This window comes from Aptenodytes patagonicus, chromosome 6, assembly GCF_965638725.1.
Source record: "Aptenodytes patagonicus chromosome 6, bAptPat1.pri.cur, whole genome shotgun sequence".
NCBI classification, from domain to species: domain Eukaryota; kingdom Metazoa; phylum Chordata; class Aves; order Sphenisciformes; family Spheniscidae; genus Aptenodytes; species Aptenodytes patagonicus.
In genome coordinates this window covers 72,586,941-72,596,971 of record NC_134954.1, presented here as the reverse complement: position 1 = coordinate 72,596,971, position 10,031 = coordinate 72,586,941, and the positions used below count along the sequence as shown (strand labels likewise).

Sequence of the window (10,031 nt, the reverse complement as noted above, 5' to 3'; positions counted from 1 at the left end):
TCTATACTTCTATAGGTTAAACATAACTATAGAAACCCATCAGTATTTATGGATCATATGCTGCCATTTGAAGTCAGAAAGAGTCCACAGCCATAAGCGAGAGACTGATTTCGCATTAGGTATGAGCAGCCATCACTATCACTTAGGCTTGAACATACAATAGCTATACATTTGAGTGCTGTCACTGTTCTGCAAAGAACCGAGCACCAGCTTAAGTGCTAAAACCTGGCTGTTATCTTTGATAGCTTGTAAATAGTCAAATCCTTAGCATACTCCAGGATTTACCCTCTAAGGTGTTGCATTCTCAGAACTTACTGAGAAATAAAAAGAGAAGGATTCTGAGGATAAAAAGGAAACTCGTTATTGTTATTAATTTTAACCTTAAATTGTCGATATCTGAACTGGAATCGAAAGTCAAAGCTGCTTTTGGAAAGAGCTGCACAGAGTACAGCTGTGCCAGGCTGCATTTTTCCGAATTCCGCTCTGCATCAGTGATGCACTTCAAACCTTTTGAAGTAGAACTGTACCGGGTTGCTCCGTACTGCTCTGTGTGAGCTGATTCCTGACCCCTTCCCCCCCTTTTAGGGGTGGGGATTTAAGCTAAATTGGCCTCCTTCATTACCATCAGGTGAACTGTCTTTGAATTCCAGGCAAGAGTGAGCTCCATCATTAGAAATGTTCTAACTCTGCTCCTGCCAGTGTGGAGGCAGGTGCGAGAAAATCCACTTTTAAGCCTCCATGGATTGGTTATTTGCACTAGAGGACTTGATTAGAAAGTACAATGTTTGCTTGAATTTGTGTGTCACGCAATAGAAACTTAAGCAGTTTTCTCTGTAGTGGCACTTTTTTCCTGGGAACACAAGTGCAACATTAATAGCTGCGTTCAAGAGAAAACTTGTGAGTGGGCCTCTCTGGCAAGAAAGAGTCACATAGATTACATTACATTGTGTGCCAGTGAGGAAGGTATATGTTGAAATAAGTTTATATTCCATGAGTGAGGCGTTTATCTATTTATATCACCTCCTACATAAAGCTACTTGGGCCAAACTCCCCTGCAGAGGCAGTCCTGGGCACCTCGCTATGCACATGGAGAAGCAGAGCAGCCAGGGAGGGCAGAACATCTTTTTAATTCAAGATATCCTTATTCTAGTCTAGTTAACAAAGTATCTCAGGAGCATGGTGTAGTAAATGAAAACAGACGTTTGAGTCAGGCAGAGTAGCTGGGATTTTTTTTCCCCCCTGTGCCATGACTGTAATTTTCCAACCCAATTAAAGATTGGAAACTTAAGCAAGGAATCATAATTGCAGCAAAGGAGGAAAAACATAACAGGCAAATTCCTGTCCTTCCTCCTTCGGGGAGCGCAGGGGCGTGGGGATGAAAGAGCTGGACCTACCTTCTGCTGCAGCACCAGACCCCCACGGGGACCAGAGCCCCTGGGGCTCAGCCTGACCAGACCCAGCTCAGTGGCTCCTCTGAGCTGTTTAACCTCTCGGTACCCAAAGCTGTAAGAGGGGACTAGCGGGAGGCTAAATTCGTTCTGCTCAGGAAGTGCTTTAAGATGCTCATTAGAAAGGTGTGATCATACACACAGACAGCGGAGGCCTGGGCTGAGCAGATGTCTTTCCCCAGTTGCCAGAATACCAGTCTGCATGGCAGTGAATCCAAACCCACCTTCCTCCTGGATTTATTAACTGAGTAATTAACAATACAACACTTATCTTGACTCGGTCGCTCCTCCTGAGCTTGTTTCCCTCTAGATAACTTTTTGTGCCGTGTACGGTGCTGATAAGATTGCCACGTTAAACAAGTAGAAATAATACTCTTGCTGGAAATCTATTGATGACCTGAGATATCAAGGGATCTCCTTCCTGGCCCTTGTGATTAATGCTCATCATAATGCTTCCCAACCGAAGGCCCTGGCTGTCTGGCAGTGCTGGTCCTCGTGGGAGGAGGCAGAGGTTGATCATTTCCTCTGCCTCCCTGCCACCACGGCGTGGCTATTGCCCCTAGCAGGATCCACCAGCCTGAATTTACACTCGGCCTTTTATTTCTTAACAAGGGCAGGGAAGAAGGGTGGAAGAAGTCAGGTGCGTTGGTCTGTGATGCTCCTTCCCAAAGACAATGTCTTTGTCAGTCAATTAAAGCAAGTTTTTGTGTGTCCAGTGTTAATCCATGTCCTTCTTTTCACCTCTAAGAGGTACCACTGCTCGTGGGACTGTGTAATCACAGCATTCCCTGTTACTCACCTACGTGTGCCAAGACAGAAAACGTCCATAAGATTCTTATTTGCTTCCTAAGTTTTTGCCAGCAGAGGTTTGTTTTTCAGATAAATGGTTGCTATACAGCTCATTCTCACAAATTACAACTCCTGACTTCCTAGTTGGCTGAAAATGGGTGGAGGATACTAACTAAACTGATAATAAGATGCCAGTGGGTGGATGTGGAGGCAACATCTGTACGTCTGATCTCATGTGCTGATCTCGTGTACTGGCAGGGACGTGCATGACACTTTGTTATTCCAGAAGTATCTCAAGGACATAAAATTCCGACAGCTGGAACCTGGTCTGGAGCGTCTGTGTTGTAAAAGTGCTCTCTCCTGCAGCTACGCTGGGGCTTTCTGGCATTAACAGAACAAGAAAAAATGCCCTTACTTTTTCTTAGTACGCAGCACGGGGATGTGTAATGCGTGAGAAAGATGTAAGCACGTATGCATGCATGCATGCAATCTATATGTATGTGCATATAGGTTCCATACTTTACTGCAGCTGTATGGTCGTGTCGTAGACCGTTACCTGAGAGCGAGACTAACAAGAGTTTCCTTTATGTGGATGAAAGACTATTCCACCTGGAACAAAAGCACTGCCAAAAAGGAAAACACACTATTGGCCATATGAGTTAGATGGCCCCCATCCATGAGCATGGTTCAATTGCTTTGCACTATTCCAGCACCTGGAAAAGCAGCTTGCCAGTCTTCCTCGAGCCTCCTCCTGCCTGAAGGGAAGAAAAAACCCTTCAAGTGCACGGGCAGTAAACAGCGTGGATTTCTAAAACAGAAATCTTGACAAAAGCTCCTTGTATTTATGTAAAGTGCAGAGTGAAAATGCAATAGCTGTAATATATTTGTATTTTAGTAATGCTTTTCGTGCCTCATGGCTCAATATTTACTTCAAAAATCACTTTGGTTGAAAGCTAGGAGATTGACTGCGCACACAAAAGTAACAGTACAGGGGAGTGTGTGAACAGGAATGGTAACAGCAAAGTTCACACAGGGATCTGAGGTAGCTCTGATGGTATTTAAGGTTTTAATTATCTGGACATTGCCGCAGTGACATTTTCCAAAAAACCAAAGCCAAGTACGTAAAGGAATTAGTGAAATAAGGAAGACAATCTAAAGAAACATCTTTTGCTTTTGATGTCCTTTAAAACCCTCACTGCCTTCAGCTCTTTCTCTTCGGCTTCCCTAACCAGTCTTTTGCACTTTGTAATTTGGAAAACAATGATGTCATTGGAAGCATTAACAGCAATAGTCATAGTGCTGCAGTTCATGCAAGCTGTTATGCTTTTTGTACAAGTAGAGGCTTTAACCAGGAATTTCCAGGGTTTTTTTCTTTTTTTTTAAAATTTTTTTTTTCTTTTTATTATTTTTCCGTATTGTGGAGGGATGGCTCCACAGAGGCTGTCAGAAATGAAGCCTTGCCAAGGTCCCCTTCGCCCCCCCACCACCCCGGAGATCTGGGATAACAAGTGATGGGTGGGAAGGAGCTGGGAAATGGGCTTCCAGGGGGAAACGCTGGGAGCATTGCTGCTTCTCACCGGGGAAAAAGGATTTTTCCAAGCTGCCCAGAGGAGAGGTGACCATGCTCATGGCACAAGCAGCGGGGAGGGATGTTTCTGGCTTTACAACATGGGAATCAGAAAGTTGCCTTGACCCGAGCCCCCTGGTATCTTCCAGTGCGAGAGAGAGGAAGTTATTAATAGGAAAATACCAAGCTCTCTGCAAATACTTTGCTCCTCTGAGGTGCCAGTGACAGATACTATGTGGGATTTTGTGCGTGAGATGGTGATTTTGTGATGGGAAAAAAACTGGAGAGTTATTTAAATATAGGTCACGCTGTGAAAAAAGTTTGAGAAGCCTGAGCTGAATCAGTTTTCCAAAGCCTTGCTATCCCACTAGCTTGTTTTTTTGTGATAAATGCTCCCCGCCCAGGTTGGAAGGGGCATCGAAATGGGTGACTCCTTTGTAACTGTTGGTATCTTCCACGTTGCAGAAGGGAATCCTCTGCAGTGCTCATCAGACGCTAGCAGCTGGGGTCTGCTGGTGCTAAGGGTTAAACCGGCAGAGAATCTGACCCCATCATTTCTAAATAGGCAATTATGATTGAAAATATACTTGCCCTTAATACCCCAAGAGCCCTGAAGTCTTTGTTCTTAATTCACTGGGAATTTAACTCAAATAAAGAGCCCAATGCTAACACAGAGAGATTTTGGGGTGGGGCAAGCTATTTAGGTTTTTTTTTAGCACTCTTCGGTGCTAACATTCTCTTCCCATCGACTGAATCACAGATGCTTTTTCTGCAGCAACCTCATTTACCTCTATTCCTTATTCCTTCCTTATTTCTTTCAAATGTCAACAAAATTATAACCATTATAATCACAATAAACTGTGATCATATGTACCAAATCAAAGAATAAAGTCTGGCTCTGTACACAAAGAAAAGGTCTAAGACCACATCGTGCTTTAGTTGCACAATCTAGGTTCTCATAAAATGCTTTAATATCCTTTTTGGTTTTTTTTCCTGTCACTTTTTTCTTTCCTTTTTTCCACTTTTTTCCTTTTTTTTTTTTTGCTTTCGTGTAATTAACATGGAAGTGACTGTTTTGTTTGAATAGTATTTGGCTTTTAGAAGAAAAAAATGAATACACTAGCCTGCTGTGACAGAAAAGAGTTGAATTGGTATTTAAACGAGGACAATTTCTGCAGATCTTTTTGACTATTAGATGAGATGCAGTTTAATTTTCATTGCTCTAAATTAGTCCTGTAGGAGGAGGCCCTCCTTTAAAGGCAAGGCTGATAATGAAGCTCGGGGACTGATTCTGGGCTGGTATGAACATACACTAATTCTGTCACATAGAGCTACCTCGGCTGAGGAGCTGCCCTCCGGTTTTTGACAGACTCTCGTTTGGTTCTCTAAGCTATAATAGAAAAAGCAGAAAACCTCACAAGCCAGGAGTGAGTCCAAAGAAATTATATAAATCATTAAGAGTGGAATGAATTGTTTCCTGTGATCTGCAGACAGCCAAGAGGCTGTTCCTGCCGGCGCGGTGCTGGGGCTCTGCCATCTCGGTGACGTCCCCACGCTTGACAGGTACCTGCTGTCCGTGCAGAAGAAGCGCGGGGGAGCCGAGGCAAAGCAGGGGAAAACCCAGAAAGGAGGAGACGCAGATATCTGGTATTTATCCTGCTTTGAAGCAAAATTAGCCTCCTTGATTAAATTATGGTGTGAGCTTTTATTCCATCTGTGCTCGAACGCAAGGTGGTCTGTGCTGTTTGTAATGGCTGGTCTCTCCTGTCTGAGGCAGGGAGTGGGTATCCAAACCCGTTTCGTGGTGACATTATATTTCCTGAAAGGCACCGGGAAGGATTAGGATCTGGAAGTGGCCCACATTTGCAGCTGTACTATTGTGATGTGCATTTATAGGTTCCTGCCACCTTATGAATTCGAACATTTTATCACAGTGAACCAGCTTTTCCATTCCAGGTAGTAGATAATAAATAACTCCTACATCAATACAGGGAAATACTGAGTAGAAATGGCAAAAGAGTATCAGTTAAATCACAGAATCAAAGTTTTTAGATGTCAACAAACAACCAGAAAGTCTACATTATGTAGTGGTCAGAAAAAAATTGCTGCAAGGAATGTATCAGTTCCTCTTGAGCTGTCCATCTACATCAGATCAATAGCCCTTCCAAGCATGGGACATTCAGGCTTTCAGCTTGAGAAATTGAAGTTCTCAAAATAAGTCAGGGTTGTAACACAAGTCCATCATTGTGTGTCACAGAAATGAAATGAGTTGTCTCCTGTTCGATTGATGACTGACATAAAGCTGGGAGGAAGAAAGGGGAAAATAAACGAGACATGGTTTTTTTGAAAAGTTGTTACGAACACTTCTGTCAAAAAGTTTACACTAAGGGATCTGCTTTCATTTTCATGTACATGCCTAGTTCCCATTACCGGTAATAGGAGTTAGATGGTGAGGGGTGGGAGGAGGGATGTGCTGGGTGCTGCGGCTACTCAGAGGGAGCGCATGATATAAGGAAAAAATGTAGATCAAGCCTTTCTTACAAGAAAAATAAAAAGATGGCCAGGGAATATATAACTAGTAGCTTATGATACTTCTAGTTTAGCACTTGGTAATGACAAATGAATAAATAGGCAGATTTTTGGCCCATTGAAACACATAGACTTGAATATAGCAGGAAGAAGCCCACATCTGAATCCAGTTGTGTGTTAAAGCCGTTAGTATGGGATCTAAGCTGCAAGTCTGGGAAGTGAATGCACATTTACATTCCCAATAAGAAACAGGTATAAAATTTGGCTGGAGATGCAAGTTCAGGCTTCAATCTATCTTAAAACGGGGAGGTTGCAGTTGACAGATCCAGGGCTGGTCCTACAGATGTTCCACTGACATTCAAAACAGCAATGCTGATATTAATATAGCTCCTCCTGTCAGGTCTGCTCTGTGAAATAATGCACATGAAGAACGATCTGCAAATTTTTTAGTTTTCTCGGTTAAAAAGGCCCCTACAGCGCCTACAAACAGGCTAACAAAATCAGCGTGCCTGATGCAGTTACTAGCTGAGCAGCTTGTTGATGTTAAAGGAAATAACTTTGTTAGCCAAAGTACAAGTGGTCCTCTATTATCCAGGCTTTCAAAGTGATTGAGCCTGAAATGTATTCTACTAGTGTATATAGATACCCCTGCTACCTTGGAGACCAGGCAGTTTCAATACATTAAATATAGAAACTACAGTTTCCATTGCCTAGAGTGATAAAAATGGAGGCAGAAACAACGGTTGTGCTCAGGTACGTGCTGGGAAATACTGAAACTGTGTTTCTAAACTTCTCAAAAAGTAGTGATTCCTTGTTTTCATTGTTTTTTTACGGAAACAATGGGTTGGGTTCTTGTAGGGTAGTAAGAGCAACCCGCTTGCTGGAGCAGGACGCTGAAAGGGAAAGGCTGTGTTGCTCGGATTCTGCATACTGGAGCCTTCAGGGATGTTGTCTAACTTCTTTGAGCCTCAGTAGGTAGGTCTGTAGGGTGGGCCTTAGCAATCACAGCTGATAAGGCGAGCTGTAGCAGACCTGTCTGTGAAGCTTTCTAATGCATCTGAAGCAAAACAGTTAGGTTTTAACCAGATGGTATATAAAGTTTGTATCAGTAGATGTGTAGGCAATACCTGTCATCATTAGGGATGCATAAGAAGCTGATGGATTTTCTTGCCTGGAGAAAGCATGTTTGCAAAACATGAAGTGCACCTGGAAATTATAATGTTCAAAATAAAGAAAAAAAAAAATTCAATATAATATTAAAAAACTGTAAAAAATCATGTTAAGTTCAATAACATCCATTTGGTCAGAGATTTGATGGATCACATACACCAAAACATGATTACATAGAAGTGAAATAATAACTTTACACTTCTCTTTAAGAAGTATATTGTCTATGATACTCCTATCATCCTTTTATTAATTAAATAAAATTAAAATAAAACTGATTGAACTGGAACCAGATGAAAAGCTGCTGGATTTTTCAGTCTGTCTTGTAAAAAAGAAGAATTAGAACTTTGAACCAAGTAAATATGAATTTTTCTGGAAACAGTTTCATGAAATAAAACCCTGTTTCACAGTGAATAAGTTGTTCACCACATACTTCAGTCATGAATATTTTTTTCACATTAGTTTTTACAAATGTATTTGAATGACACTTTAGGTTTAAAATATTTCAAATGAAGAAGTCAGAAGGATTGATTATGGAAGTAGTCACACATTATGCTTTTATTTTTTCAAATGTTGTTCCTCTTGCTACCCTTCCTCCTCTTCCAGAATAAAAATGATGAACCATAGGTTAGCAAAGAATTCTACTGATATCAAATCTGGGTTTTTTCTGGTATCATTTGAAAGAAAACTACCTAAAATGGGCTAGACAAACTTCTCGGGAAGAGCAGGCAGTCCTGCTCCTTGGGAAAAATGACCTTTCTAGAGCCTTTCAATCCCGTTTTGTCTATGATTCTACTTTAACTTTCGAAAGATATTGCACGTTCCTGCAGAATGTTTTTTATCACATGCATGTATTTTTCTAATATGTTAAAAAACCGGACTTTTTAACTGAGCAAAAGTGCATTGTAGATATACTATCAACTGTCATTGGAAAGACATTTTTTGTTCGTTTGCTTGGTTTTTCCCCATGTGAAGTCATACAAGAAATAATGCCTTCTGGGGCATTACCTAGAAAAAGATAAACAACTGAAAGGGCCTTCAATCTTGTCACTCCCTTGCGTAACAGAGTGATAGTCGTCCACTGTCAGGGAAAGCTCAATGCTCCCGGGACAATTAACTCCTTCTACCTAGGTCTGGTCTAAATTATACCTGGGAGACCCTCACAGCTTTGCACGTGGATGTAAGTAACAATAAAACAAAATAAGTTTCTGTGTTGGGAACCTTGCACCTTTTGCAGTCCTTACTCCAGCTCTGACGTGGGATACTCGAGGTCTTATTATCCCCCGGCTGGTACCTTGCAGAGTTATTTCTGCCTGTGAAGTATGGGTACAAACACTACACATTGTGCCCCCAGCACGCAACACAGACTCAAACCATTATGTCTAAAGAGAAAGATGTATTCATGGTTTTCTCATGCTTGCCATGATCGGCTGCTTATTTCTGAGCTGTTCAGCTACAGATTTTCTGCATTCGACTTCAGACACCGCAGAAGAAGAACAGCTGGGAAATCAGTGAAGCAGCAGAGCAGAGTGGTTACAATAGAAAAAAAAAAAAAACCTTTTTGAAAGAAAACTGTCCAAGGCAGCCCCATGGTGCCCTTTCACACTGAGACACTGTCCCAGGGAGCCCCCTGGGAAATTGCAAGACATATTTTTCCCTGATAACAATGTAAAATAGCACAAAAGTACACATGGCATCTCGCTGTGTCGCGTTGCTTTAGGAAAGCGATACGGTGAGGCTGTGCGCTTTGCCATAGCTTTAATAACACTGTGTTCATTTCTAGATGTAAAAAAAATAAAAATAAATAAGAGCCTAGTACAAAAAATGGCTAGTGTCTCATAGAGGACTTGTTTGTTAACTACTGATGAGATCCTGTGTACAGTCATGCTGCCCTGAGGAGTTTATAATACCAGAGCCTGAGCCTACAACATTTCCTAAGTACTGCTGTGAATAGCCTTGTGGGACTACAGTAATTGAGGTAACTGTGTTACTTCTGGACTAGATCATGCAACTCTTACACCAGGCATTAAGCACTTACAAGAGCAGCCCCATTCACTTTACTGATGGCTTTTAGGCTGGAAAAAATGTATTGTAATCGCAAAGTTACTTACCCTTGAAAACTCAGGATACTCAGTTACTCAGGACAGAACAGAAAAATGCAAGGAGGTTAGCATAGATAGCAAACAACAAATGAACTATATATAAAGCTAACATCTCCTCTTCTGGTAATTTTGCTCCCACTTCCAGACAATCAAGCCCAGTTTTGCAAGTGACTGCCAAAAGACAGCGCTACCGTGTGTGCGAGTCGGTTTAGCTCCAATAAATAGTTATGGGTCCCAGCTAAATCCAGCCCCCTATAATGTTACACTCCGCCGTGGACATGCCTCCAAAACACCTCCTGCTTTGACAAAAACGTTGCACTGATGCCTGGACCCCTGAGGTTGACCAGGACTGCTCCATCCTGAGCAGGGGTCTATTTCCCATATTAAAAGTCAGCTTCTTGGCAGAGGAGTGCTGAGCGTGGAAATCCA

The 10,031-nt window shown here is 42.0% G+C and overlaps 1 long non-coding RNA gene across 1 annotated transcript; it reads right to left on the bottom strand.

Annotated features, from left to right (window-relative positions):
- Window positions 1-5,845: 5,845 nt before the first annotated feature.
- On the bottom strand, window positions 5,846-9,774 carry LOC143161697 (uncharacterized). The gene is made up of 3 exons (XR_012995576.1): window positions 9,612-9,774; window positions 7,461-7,539; window positions 5,846-6,106 (listed from the first exon to the last, which is right to left on the bottom strand). It is a non-coding gene; the product is annotated as an uncharacterized LOC143161697 (long non-coding RNA).
- Window positions 9,775-10,031: the final 257 nt, after the last annotated feature.